Here is an 11,792-nt window from a genome sequence, read left to right on the forward strand (position 1 = left end):
ATGCCATGGCACTCTACCCAGGGGCATAGCTTGAGGCTCTGTCTCAAAAGAAAAAAAAAAAAAAAGAGATCTGTTGTACTACATGGTGACTATAATTGATATGTTGTGTTCTTTTTTTTTTTTTTTTTATTAATGAGACAAAGTCTCACTCTGTAGCTCTGGGTAGAGTGCTGTGGAGTCATAGGTCAGAGCAACCACAAACTCTTGGGCTCCAGCAATTCTCCTGCCTCAGCCTCCCAGGTAGCTGGGACTCCAGGCTCCCAACACAACTCCTGGATGTTTTTTTAATTTTAGTAGACATGGGATCTGGCTTTTGCTCAGGGTACTCTCAAACTCTTGAGCTCAAGCAGTCCACTAGCCTGGCCTCCCAGAGTGCTAGGATTACAGATGTGAGCCACTGTGCCCAGCCAGTATATTGTATTCAGAGAGTGGATAGGAAGTGGTCTCACACAAAAATGATACATAATAATGCATGTATTAACTGGTTAGATTTAGTCATTCCACAATGAATATGTACTTTAAAACACATCATCTTGTACAAGCTAAATATATACACTTATATCTGTCAATTTAGGAAATAAAAAAGGATAAACTATACATGAAAAAATAATCAAATACCTGAGAAAGGTGAGAAGATAAAGTTGAGACCAAGTTCCAGAAATAGTAGTATAAAAGAACAAGGAAAAAGAAAATAGGAAAGTGAGTGCAGTTCATGCAGGAAATCTAACATCCAACTAACACATGTTCCAGAAAAAGGAAATACATGCAGAAGAAGAAATTATCAAATACAAAAATGCCAGAAATTTCCCTAGACCTGAAGTACTATGTACACATTTCCATATTGAAAGCATCTTTGATCAGCACTAAGAAGCGTTATCATGAAGCTTTAGAACCTTCTAAATTAGAAATTTAGAACCTTAGAATTAGAAGGTGGGAGGGAAGGATTGAAATAGATCATACATAAAAGAATGTGAGTCAGAGTGATACTGGGCCCTTCCACAGCCGCTTCTAGCTCATCTGGAAGCTGGAAGACAAGGCAACCTTCAGTGGCAGGTAGAAGACAGTGGGCATGAGAGAAAATGATTTTCAGCCCCAACCTTTATGCCTAGCCTGTTTATCAAGTGTAAAGACACCACATAAAGATATATTTAGTCTCAAAAATTTATCTTCATGCTCCCTCACTCCGAAAGCTGCAGGAGGTAAACTGTAATGTGATGAAGTAATAAACCATAAAAAGAGGAATCCATAGTTATCAGGAAGTAGGGTAGCCAACACAGACAGAGATAAAAGGGATTTCAGGCTAATTTAATGTCCTGGGATGATAGCTTATGTCTGGTCTCTAGAAAACAACCAGTCTGGCATGGACTGTGAGGACAGAAAGCTAGACCTCTTCAAGGGGGAGAGTTGAGAGGCTGTTATTTGTTGTGGTTGAGCACCCTGGAAGCCGATGTGTAACACTTGGAGGTTGACGATGAATTAGTAATAGACACGTAGAAAACGGAGTGAATGAAAAAGTGGGGCGATTAAAAATCTAGGGCAAAGTTGTGAACAATAAATACATAATGATAATACTAAACCTCAAACAGATTTAACTAAAATTTGTGATAAAACTATATTGGGGGACAAAACTATGGTACAGGAGAGTGTGTTTGGCAGTTATGATCATTAACAGCATGTGGTGTCTTCCATTATCTTAAGCAACACACACAATTAGTCCTCACAATGATCTTAGGAGATGCAGGCTGTTATCATATCCCTTTTATAGGTGAAGGAACTGAGGCACAGAAAGTCTAAGAAACCTCCTCATCTTCAAAAGTAAGAAATGAATGGATAACATCTGAAATTGAAGAAAGCACTGTAAACCTTTTATTTAGAAATAAGGGGAAAGAAGGCTGGCTGCTTGGCTCATACCTGTAATCCCAGCAGTTTGGGAGGCCTGGGGAGAAGGATTGCTTGAGGGTAGGAGTTCAAAGCCAGTCTGGACAACACAGGGAGACTTTGTGGTGATATGAGCCTTGTAGTCCTAGCTACTGGAGGCTGAGCTGGGAGGATCGTTTTAAGCCCAGGAGCTCAAGATTACAGTCAGCTATGTTTGTGCCTCTGCATTCCAGCCTGGGTGACAGAGTAAGACACTCTCTCCAAATAAATCAGAAGAGAAAATAAATGGAGATAGAAGAAAGAGCTAGGAAATGGAGATCAAGGGTAAGGCAGGGTGAAGCTGGAGAGAGTTATTTTTTGTTGTTAGCCTTTGTAATGTGAGTATTATTTTAAGAAAAATGAAGATGTAATTTTAAAAAGTTTTCTCTCGGAAAAGAAATGAAGTTATCTGAGTAATAGGATATACATGTCTCCATATGCGATAGATAGGTAGGTATAGATAGAAATGAATATATAGGTGTATTGGATATACCAGTATCCTTTATGCAAAAACAACAAATCTCATTAGCTTCAGGCAAGAGTTTTAGAGCCAGATAAACTTAAATGTATATATTATTAATTTTCCTCATTTTTCGTAATTATCCCTACTTGCAAGAAGATTATATGGCCTACCTACTGTCACATGACTTACAAGGCCTGGCCCACAGAATTCTAGCTTGATCCTATAATTTGCACGGCCAGTGGAATGTGAACTAAATGTGACCTCCCCTCTCATGACCCAGTCCTGTTAAAATGCTAAAGTCAGGATTTACAGTCCTCCTGTGGCTTTGCCTTTACACTAACCTCACATTTTCAGTTACCAATATTTGCTAAATATCTTTTGAATATGTGTTCTTTTCCTAACTCACCCTTCTGAATACCTGCTTTGACCTCTTGTCTGTACTCAGCAGGTTGGCAAACTGTTACCTGTGGGCAAATCTAACTAAGAACAGAGCTTTACATATTTATTTTCCAGGCTTGCGTGCTATAGTGGTTGAGTTGAGTGTTGCCACAGAGTTGGTGGTAGTCCAAAAAGCCTAAAATACCATCTGGCCCTTTAGAAAATGTTTGTCTTGATCTAGATTACTGGAGTGGGTTTTCAACTTACTTTTTTTTTTTTTTTTTTCTGAGGCAGAGTCTCACTCTGTCACCCTGGGTAGAGCAATAGGGCATCATCATAGCTCACAGCAACCTCAAACTCTTGGTCTCAAGCCATCCTTCTGCCTCAGCCTCCCGAGTAGCTGGGACTATAGGCATGTACCACCATGCCCAACAAGTTTTACTTAACCATGAAACAAAAATTGTTTTTTAAAAATTATTTTATTATTTGGGCAGCGCCTGTGGCTCAGTGGGTAGGGCACTGGCCCCATATGCTAAGGGTGGCGGGTTCAAACCCAGCCCCAATCAAATTGCAACAACAGCAACAACAGAAAATAGCCAGGCGTTATGGTGGGCGCCTATAGTCCCAGCTACTCGGGAGGCTGAGGCAAGAGAATCACCTAAGCCCAGGAGTTGGAGATTTCTGTGAGCTGTGACGCCATGGCACTCTACCAAGGGTGATAAAGTGAGACCCTGTCTTTAAAAGAAAAAAAATTGTTTTATTAATGTAATAAAACAAAATGGGTAGGCAAACCAGGAGTTTGAAACACAAATAAAAGACAATTTCATAAATTTAGATTCGTAATGGGTGGTAAGGTTTTTATGACTTTCACATCCCTTGTTTTTCTTGTTTCTAAACCCTTGTTTATTTGCTAATAAATGAGTAAATGCCACTCTTAGGAGCGATAATGATTAATTTAAGAACCATCAGAAACTTTATAACAAGTACTCAATAGAAGTCCATGCATTTATCTTTTTTTAAGAGATCGTCTAGTTCCAAGCATTTATCTTTTAAGAGAAATTAATATAGTGCCTCATATCTTTATACATTAAGTTAAGAAGACTCAGGCCTTGAAAGGATTCTTTCTTCATCCTCTGGGGAAAAGTTCACTTCTAGATTTGTGGTTAAATGTGGGGGATTGGCTACATACATTTATAATCTCTTCTTTCCAAGTCACCACTAAAACTATATTAAAGAAATATGCAAAAGGGGTTTATAAAATGTGTACATTTATAAAGTAAAGGAGTACGACTTAGGAAGGACAGCTCAGCAGATGAGAAATCGATACATTTAGAAGAGATGAAAGATGACTGCAGGAGTATTAGGAGAGAAGAGGAGAATGCCAGGGAGGAGTGAGCCAGTTTGCTCTGCAGAGCTCCCTAGGGAGGCTTAGGACTTGAATGCACCAAGTTCCAGTGAGGCAAAGGTAAGCTATGGGCTAAAAATCGGGATGGGATAAAGTTTGCATGCAAAGGTCTCTTTTCCCAACTCTGTAAAGACAGGCAACAATGCCCTCAGGCAGGAGACTGGTGATAGTACTTTGGAGAAAATGTATGGGAGAGCCTCTGGGACAGTGAAAGGCAGTTAAGGGTCATGATACTGAAGACATGATTGTGAGCCCTTGGTTTAATCTCAAATCTTCCCCCAAATCTCTAACCTGCTAACTCTCAACCTAGGAGAATACTAGGGAATTTTTTTGAGGCTTCTGACTGATCCCAGGGAAAAAAAATGACTCCAGGTATGGACAATTGATAATCCCATCAACTTTAATGACCCCAGAAAAAAATGCTTCTAGTTATTGACATTTGGTGATTCTATCAGTGAAATGACCAGTCTTCTGTTTGATTACTCTGCAGTGAAGTCCTAGGTCTCTAAGCTATATTCACATACAAAGAACTTCCAATAACTTAAAGAAATTATTGACATAAAACATATTCAATAAATATAAATATACTTTACACACAGCGGAATGGAGATATTTTCACAGACTTGAATATAACCGTGTAATAAGCACTCAGACCAATAAGTGGACCGTTAGCAGCGGGCCCCTCTCTCACAGGTTCTTTCAGCCACTGCCACTGGCAAAGGGAACCAGGGTCCTGGCTGCTAAGGACCTAAGATTAGCTTTCCTAGCACCAAAGATTAGCTTTGTCTTTTTCTGAAGTTTATATAAGTGAAATCATATAATACATATGCTTTTTAAGACTAATTTCTTTTGTTGTATTTGTGAGATTGCTTGCAATTTTAGTTTATTCAGTATAATATCACAATTATTCTGTTGATGATGGGTGACTTCCAATTGTTATTGATAGATTTCAACTTGGGACATTTATAAATAACACGTATTTGAACATTTTAGATGCATCATTTAACAAAATCTGTATACATTTCTTTTGGATATATACCTAGAAGTAGAACAGGGGTTCATCAGATTTTTTGCTGCTCATTCTACATATAAATGGACAGGCAATGACAACTAGATAGTTTGATGAAGTCTTCCAGCATGAGAGAATAGAAAGAAATGAACTTGAAGAATCAAAAGAAAACATGAATTCAAGGATCTGAGAAAATTTTCAGAAAGAACAAAAGGCCAAAAGAGGTATAAAATAGAGAAAAGATAAGAAAAGTCTTGGATGAATTTCCACATAGAAGGATTCTTAGCACAATAGAGGATAAAAGTCTTATCAAGACACATTTGAAATTTCTGAATGAAAGAATAATGTGAGGATTCAGAGGAGAGAAAAAATTCACACTTAAAAGATGAGGATGTAGGTTGGCATTGGACTTCACAACAGCAGTGTTGGAAGCCAGAAAACAGTGGACCAATGTTTTAATTTGAAGGAAAGTGATTTATGATTCTACACCTACTATAACTTTCAGTCAGATATGAGGGTAGAATTAATTCATTTTTAGACATTCAAGGTCTTAAAAAATTATCTTCTTTCTTACAAAGCAGAGAAATGAAGGGAATTCTCAGGATGAAAGTAAAGAAGTCCTGGGGTTATAGCTGTGCAACAAGCTCAGAGAGCAGCTAGTCCAACTGAAGTGGAAGATAAAGGCTTCTGGAAAGAAAGGAGTTTCCAGGAATTTTTAAACAATAAATTTTGACATCTTTGTAAATTTGGATGATTTTCTGGCATTAATTCCAATTTAGATAATGTTAAATATTTTGGCTGATCTCATGGGGTACATGTAAGAATGTAAAACATAGCTTGCAGGGAATAGTATTTCATAGTGATGATACTGTACATTCTGATAATTTTTTATCAAAAAAATTAACATTGTGAGGATATATGTTTTGGGGATAGAAGTTAGGATATGGGGATTGATGGCATAAGAGAGCTATATTCTTATATACCATATTAGGAGTTAGTAGATGATTTCTAAAATCAATAAACTAAGAAATAGCAGTATAAACATATTTTAGAAGTATGGTAGTAAAATACCAAGAGAAAAAAAAAAGAAAGTTAAGTGACATCAGCAAGATGGCTAAATAAAAGCCCTTAGCACTCATCCTTACAAAGACAGCCTGAACAATGAATAAACAACTACATTTTAATGAAAAAAAAATAATGAAGAGAGAGTTCCAGAGTGCATCAGAGCAGTAACAAAAACCCGGATGAATCCAGAAATCCCAAATGGTCACATAGGGAATGGAAGGAAGCACTGGGCCTCCACTACCCCATATCCCAACCAGGATCAGCTGGGAACCAGGAGGAACTTTTCCCTGTGGTGCGGAGGTAAGCAAGAGGGTCCCAGCAACCCAGTCAACACCTTGGATATCTATAAACTTCACAACTTGGGTTCCGTGCAATCCTCACAGGCAGTGAGCCCAGCTAAGGGCTTTAGAGTCCACAGAGCTTTGATCCCCTGAAAGAAGCAGCTAACACTGTGCCCTCCTCCATCTGTGGCCCATGCACCACCCTGTACCAGCCAGGATTGCAACTGTGGCTGCAGTATGCCTTCCTCTGGGGGCAAGTAGCCATGCCTCCCCTTCATCCTTGAAGCTAAGCAACTCTTCCAGCTAAGCAGCAGACAGCTATTAGGCCCTTTCCCAGCGGGCCAAATGGAGGCAGAACCATTCCATCTACTTATCTCTCCACCTTCTCAGGCTGGAGCTGAACCATTACCATCTCTCTCCATTACCATGCCACTCAGAGCTGTCTTGCTTCCCCAGTGCCTAAGTTGAAGCAACACCCTGCACCCCAGGAAGTGGTGCCTTAGCTACCCAGATTGTTTATGAACCCCAGTATATAAGCTGAATCCCAGGGAAATGGTCCCTGGTCTGCCCAGAACAGTCATGCCCTCTAGGCCTGAGCTGACATGACACATTGGCCCATAGGTAACTGGTGCCATGGTCAAACTGAGCAGCTGGGCATCTTAGGGCTGTGTTGACATAGTACCTTGCATCCCAGGGAAGGAGTAGTGCCTGAGATGAGACACCCTACCCTACAGGCTAAACAACTCTGGTACTCTGCTTTCCTGAAGCTAGACTAGCTCCCTAGAGTCTGAACCATTAAATACCCCTGTGCCTGGGTAGTGAAGTCATTGCTATGAAGTTCCTTGCCACCTTGGGCCCAGATGACAGCTATGCTTTGCTATTCTTGGGTACTTGCTGCTGCTGCTGCCCCTCACCTCACAGAGTCCGTGATATTGCCAAGCCACCCCATCATCCCAGGGTCCAGAGTCACTGCTACATGGTGCCTCATCCCCTGGGACTCAAATTGCCACTGAGTCCCATTGGGGTTATATGCTGTTCTCAGTGGCCAACCTTAAACTCCCTATCCCCTTCTTCCCCAGAATTGGGTCAGTGATGTGCCCTGCTGTTCAAGGATAGAATCACAGCTACAGCCCAGCTCCCCGAGCCTGAGTTGCCAGTGTGTTTATGCATTGTGTGTGTGGGAGGGTTCTAGAATCACAGATCTGGGCTCTGTGGGCAACCTATAGTGAACCTACTGCATGCCAAGGTCCAGGGGCCACACTAGGTTTGCCAGACCCAGGCCCCACAACCAATCTGAGCACCTGCACCTGGAATCCAGTGTTGCTGCAGCTGTTTGTAGGCCTTGACAGATCTGACACCAAAATGGACTCCCTCAGCTAAGTCTTCCCTTTGTAGAAAAACAAATAGCAGGACTGCAAAAGCTCTGGACACCAAGGGCATTAACCTACACCACTGCTGCCGCTGCCACAGACTTCTACAGCCCAGGCCACTAAGGCACTCAGTTACTGCTGGTGTTGAAGGCAATTCGAAAGTTCCCTGGAGACTGTGCCACTGTAGTTACCTAGAAAAAGGATCACCACACCCTTGCCAACCAATACACTAAAACCCAAATGCAGGTGAAAGTCTTTCTCTATGAAAGCCATTTTGAAACGTTTGAAAGAGGCGGTTGTTCTACCAAATGCACAGACATCAAGCAGTGACATAAGAAATATGAAAAAGCAAGGACTGCACCACCAAAAGAACGTAACTCTAGTAACAGACCCCAGTGAACGGGAAATCACAAATTGCTGGAAAAGGAAATGATAAACCTTGGAAAATTAGGAAGATAGAAGAAAATATAGATAAACAATTCACCAAAATTAGGAAAACAGTTCACAATGAGAAATTCAACAGAGAGAAGCCATAAGAAAGAAAGAGTTCAGGGAACAAATTTTTTTAAAAGGGGCTCTTTACCTATTTGCCCTGGCAATGGAGGCCTGTTTGCTGCCTATGGTAAATATACCCTGCTTTGTAAGCTTTCTTACTTTTCCTCAATAAACTTCGTTTCATGCTTGCCTTAAAAAAAAAAAAAATTAAAAACCTTCAACAGCAGGAAAAAGAAAGAATTCCTGAACTTAAAGATAGGTTGTTTGAAATTACCCAGTTAGAGTAAAAGAAATAAGGACAAAGAGTAAAGAGAGCCTACAAAACTTTATGGACACCATTTGTATTATGGGTTTTCAAAAGAGAAGGGAAGGGAGAAAGTATGGAAAATTTACTTAATGAAATAATAGCTGAAAACTAACTCCAGGGAGAGATATGGACATCCAGAACCAGGAAGCTTAATTATCCCCAAATGCATTCAATCCAAAAAGGCCTTCCCAAGGTGCATAGTCAAATTGTTAAAAGTCAAAGATAAAGAATTCTAAAAGCAGTAAGAGAAGAGTGTCAAGTCCCATATAAAGGAATCTCCACTAGACTAACAGCGAATTTCTCTTCAGAATCCTTGCAGGACAAGAGAGAATGTGATGATATTTTCAAAGTACTGAAAGAAAAAGATTGCCAGGCAAGAATACTGTACCCACCAAAGCTATCCTTCAGAAATGAGGGAGAAATCGTCTTCCACAAACAAGTAAAAACTGAGTGAATTTATAAACACTAGATTGACCTTAGAAGAAGAAATGCTCAAGGAGTTCTTATTTTGGGAAGCAAAAAGACAATAATTACTATCATGAAAACACACAGAACCGTAAAATTCACTCATAGAACAGGTACACAAAGAAGAGAAAATCGGGAATTTTCAGCTATGCCATGATAAATGGTAAGAGAAGAAGAGAGGAATAAAGTATATACCAAAACAGTTGAAAGGATTAAGTTTTTACCCATCAATAATAACCTCAAGTGCAAACTGAATACATTTCCTACTTAAACAATATAGGTGGGTGAGCCCATTATAAAAGAAATCTAACCATATGCTGTGTAGAGAAAACTTATTTCACCTGTAAAGACACATATAGACTGAAAGAAAAGGAATGGAAGAAGATACTCCATGCAGGTGGAAACCACAGAGAGCAGGAGTAGCTGTGCTTATATCAGATAAAACAGACTTTGAGTTGAAAACTATAAAAGAGACAAAGAAGGTCATTACATAATAATAAAGGAATCAATTTAGCAAGAGAATATAACAATTGTAAATATATATGCACTCAACATTGAAGCATATATATATAGAGAGAGAGAGAGTTAGAGTTAAAGGAAGATATACATTGCCGATATAATATTAGTTTAGGACTCGAACATCCCACTCAGCTTTGGAGGGATAAACTAGACAGAAAATTACCAAAGAAACATTGGATTAAAATTGCACTTTAGACCAAATGGATCTAACAAACATTCACAGAACATTTCATCTAACAACTGCAGAATGTACATTGTTTTCACCAGTACTTAGAACATCCTCCTGGACAGACCACGTGTTAAGTCACAAAACAAGTTTCATAATGCAATAAAATTAGAAATAAATAATATGAAGAACTTTCAAAATTAAACAAATATAGAAATTAAGTAACATTCTCCTGAGTGACCAATAGATCAATAAAGCAATTAAGAAGGAAATTAAAAAAAAATTGAAACAGATCGGACAAGGTGGTAATTACGTGCCTATAATCCCAGCACTCTGGAAGGGTGAGTGCCTTACCATTCTGGGAGGATCACTAGAGCCTAGGAGTTTGAGGTTGCTGTGAGCTAGGCTGACAACCTGGTACTGAGTGAGACTGTCTGAATAAGGAAAAATAAGTAAAAATTCTTGAAACAGATGAAAATAGAAATACAGCATACTGGCTGGTGTGGTGGCTCACATCTATAATCCTAGCACTCTTGGAGGACAAGGTGAGTGGATTGCTCAGAGTTCTCACTCAGCCTGAGCAAGAGTGAGACCTCCTCTCTACTAAAAGTAGAGAAAACTAGCTGAGCATTGTGATGTACACCTATAAGTCCAGCTACTCAGGAGGCTAAGGCATCTACCCAGGGCAACAGAGACTCTCTCAATAAAATAAATAAGTAAATACATACATAAAAACTAGCCAGAGATTCCTTGACCTCTCAGTAAATATGGCATCATTCCCATATCTTCCTTTCCATGGAAGATCTGATTCAGGAGATCTATACTATTGGAAATGCTTCAGAGAAGCAAATAACTTCCTGGGGCCCTTAAGTTATCTTCTAGGGGTAGAATGAAGAAAAAGATAACCCATTTTAAAGAAGGCGGAGATGCTGGCAACGGGGAAGACCAGATTATTAGAAAAATGTACTGTGATTATTGTTGTAATCTAGTCAGTTAATAAACGGTGACTGATTTTAAAAAAGAAAAACAGCTTTGAGACAGAGCCTCATTCTGTTACCCTGAGTGGAGTGCTGTGCTGTGCTGTCATCATAGCTCACAGCTTTTCATTTTGTTGATCCTTTATATTTTTTCCCCCTTATTTACAGACAACATGATGTTATACAGGGTGGCCATGAAGTTTGTGTCCAATTTAAAATAGTACACACTATTTATAGACATCATGTTGTCTGTAAATAAGGAAAATTTGATGCCTCCTTTCTAGTGTGGATGTCCTTTATTTCTGTCTCTTGCCTCCTCTGGCTAGAGCTTATAGTACCATGTTCAACGTGAGTGGTGAAAGTCGGCATCCTTGTCTTATTTCACATCGTAGAGAAAAAGTGTTCAACTTTTCCTTGTTCAGTATGATGTTGGCTGTGAGTTTGTCACATATGGCCCAATGGATTGAGGTACATTCCTTCTGTATCCAACTTTAAGAGTGTTTATCATGAAAGGATTTAAATTTTATCCAGTTCTATTTTAAATTGCACATGAACTTTATGGCCACTCTATATACAGAAAATCCTAAAAGCTTCACCAAGAAACTCATAGAACTGATAAGCAAATTCACTAACATTGTAGGATACAAGTCAACATACAAAAATCAGTAGCATTTATATATGCCAACAATGAGCTAGCAGAAAGTGAAGGTAGGAAAAAAAAATCCCATTTATAATAGCTACAAAAAAATAAAATTAAATGGAAATACTTAGGAATAACTTTAACCAAGGAGGTGAAAGATCTCTACAAGAATAACTACAAGGCTTGGTGCCTGTGGCTCAAGAGGCTAAGGCGCCAGCCACATACACCTAAGGTGGCAGGTTCGAATCCAGCCTGGGCCCACCAAACAACAATGACGGCTGCAACCAAAAAATAGCCGGGCGTTGTGGTGGGTGCCTGTGGTCCCAGCTACTTGG

General features: G+C 39.5%; 1 protein-coding gene across 1 annotated transcript in view; it reads left to right on the forward strand.

Annotated features, from left to right (window-relative positions):
- PHTF1 (putative homeodomain transcription factor 1) overlaps positions 1-11,792 on the forward strand; it is a 60,964-nt gene that overhangs the window by 8,800 nt on the left and 40,372 nt on the right. The gene's annotated exons all lie outside the window — the stretch shown is intronic.

The sequence above is a fragment of the Otolemur garnettii genome, unplaced genomic scaffold (assembly GCF_000181295.1).
Source record: "Otolemur garnettii isolate 467f Iridium unplaced genomic scaffold, OtoGar3 scaffold00073, whole genome shotgun sequence".
Taxonomy (NCBI): domain Eukaryota; kingdom Metazoa; phylum Chordata; class Mammalia; order Primates; family Galagidae; genus Otolemur; species Otolemur garnettii.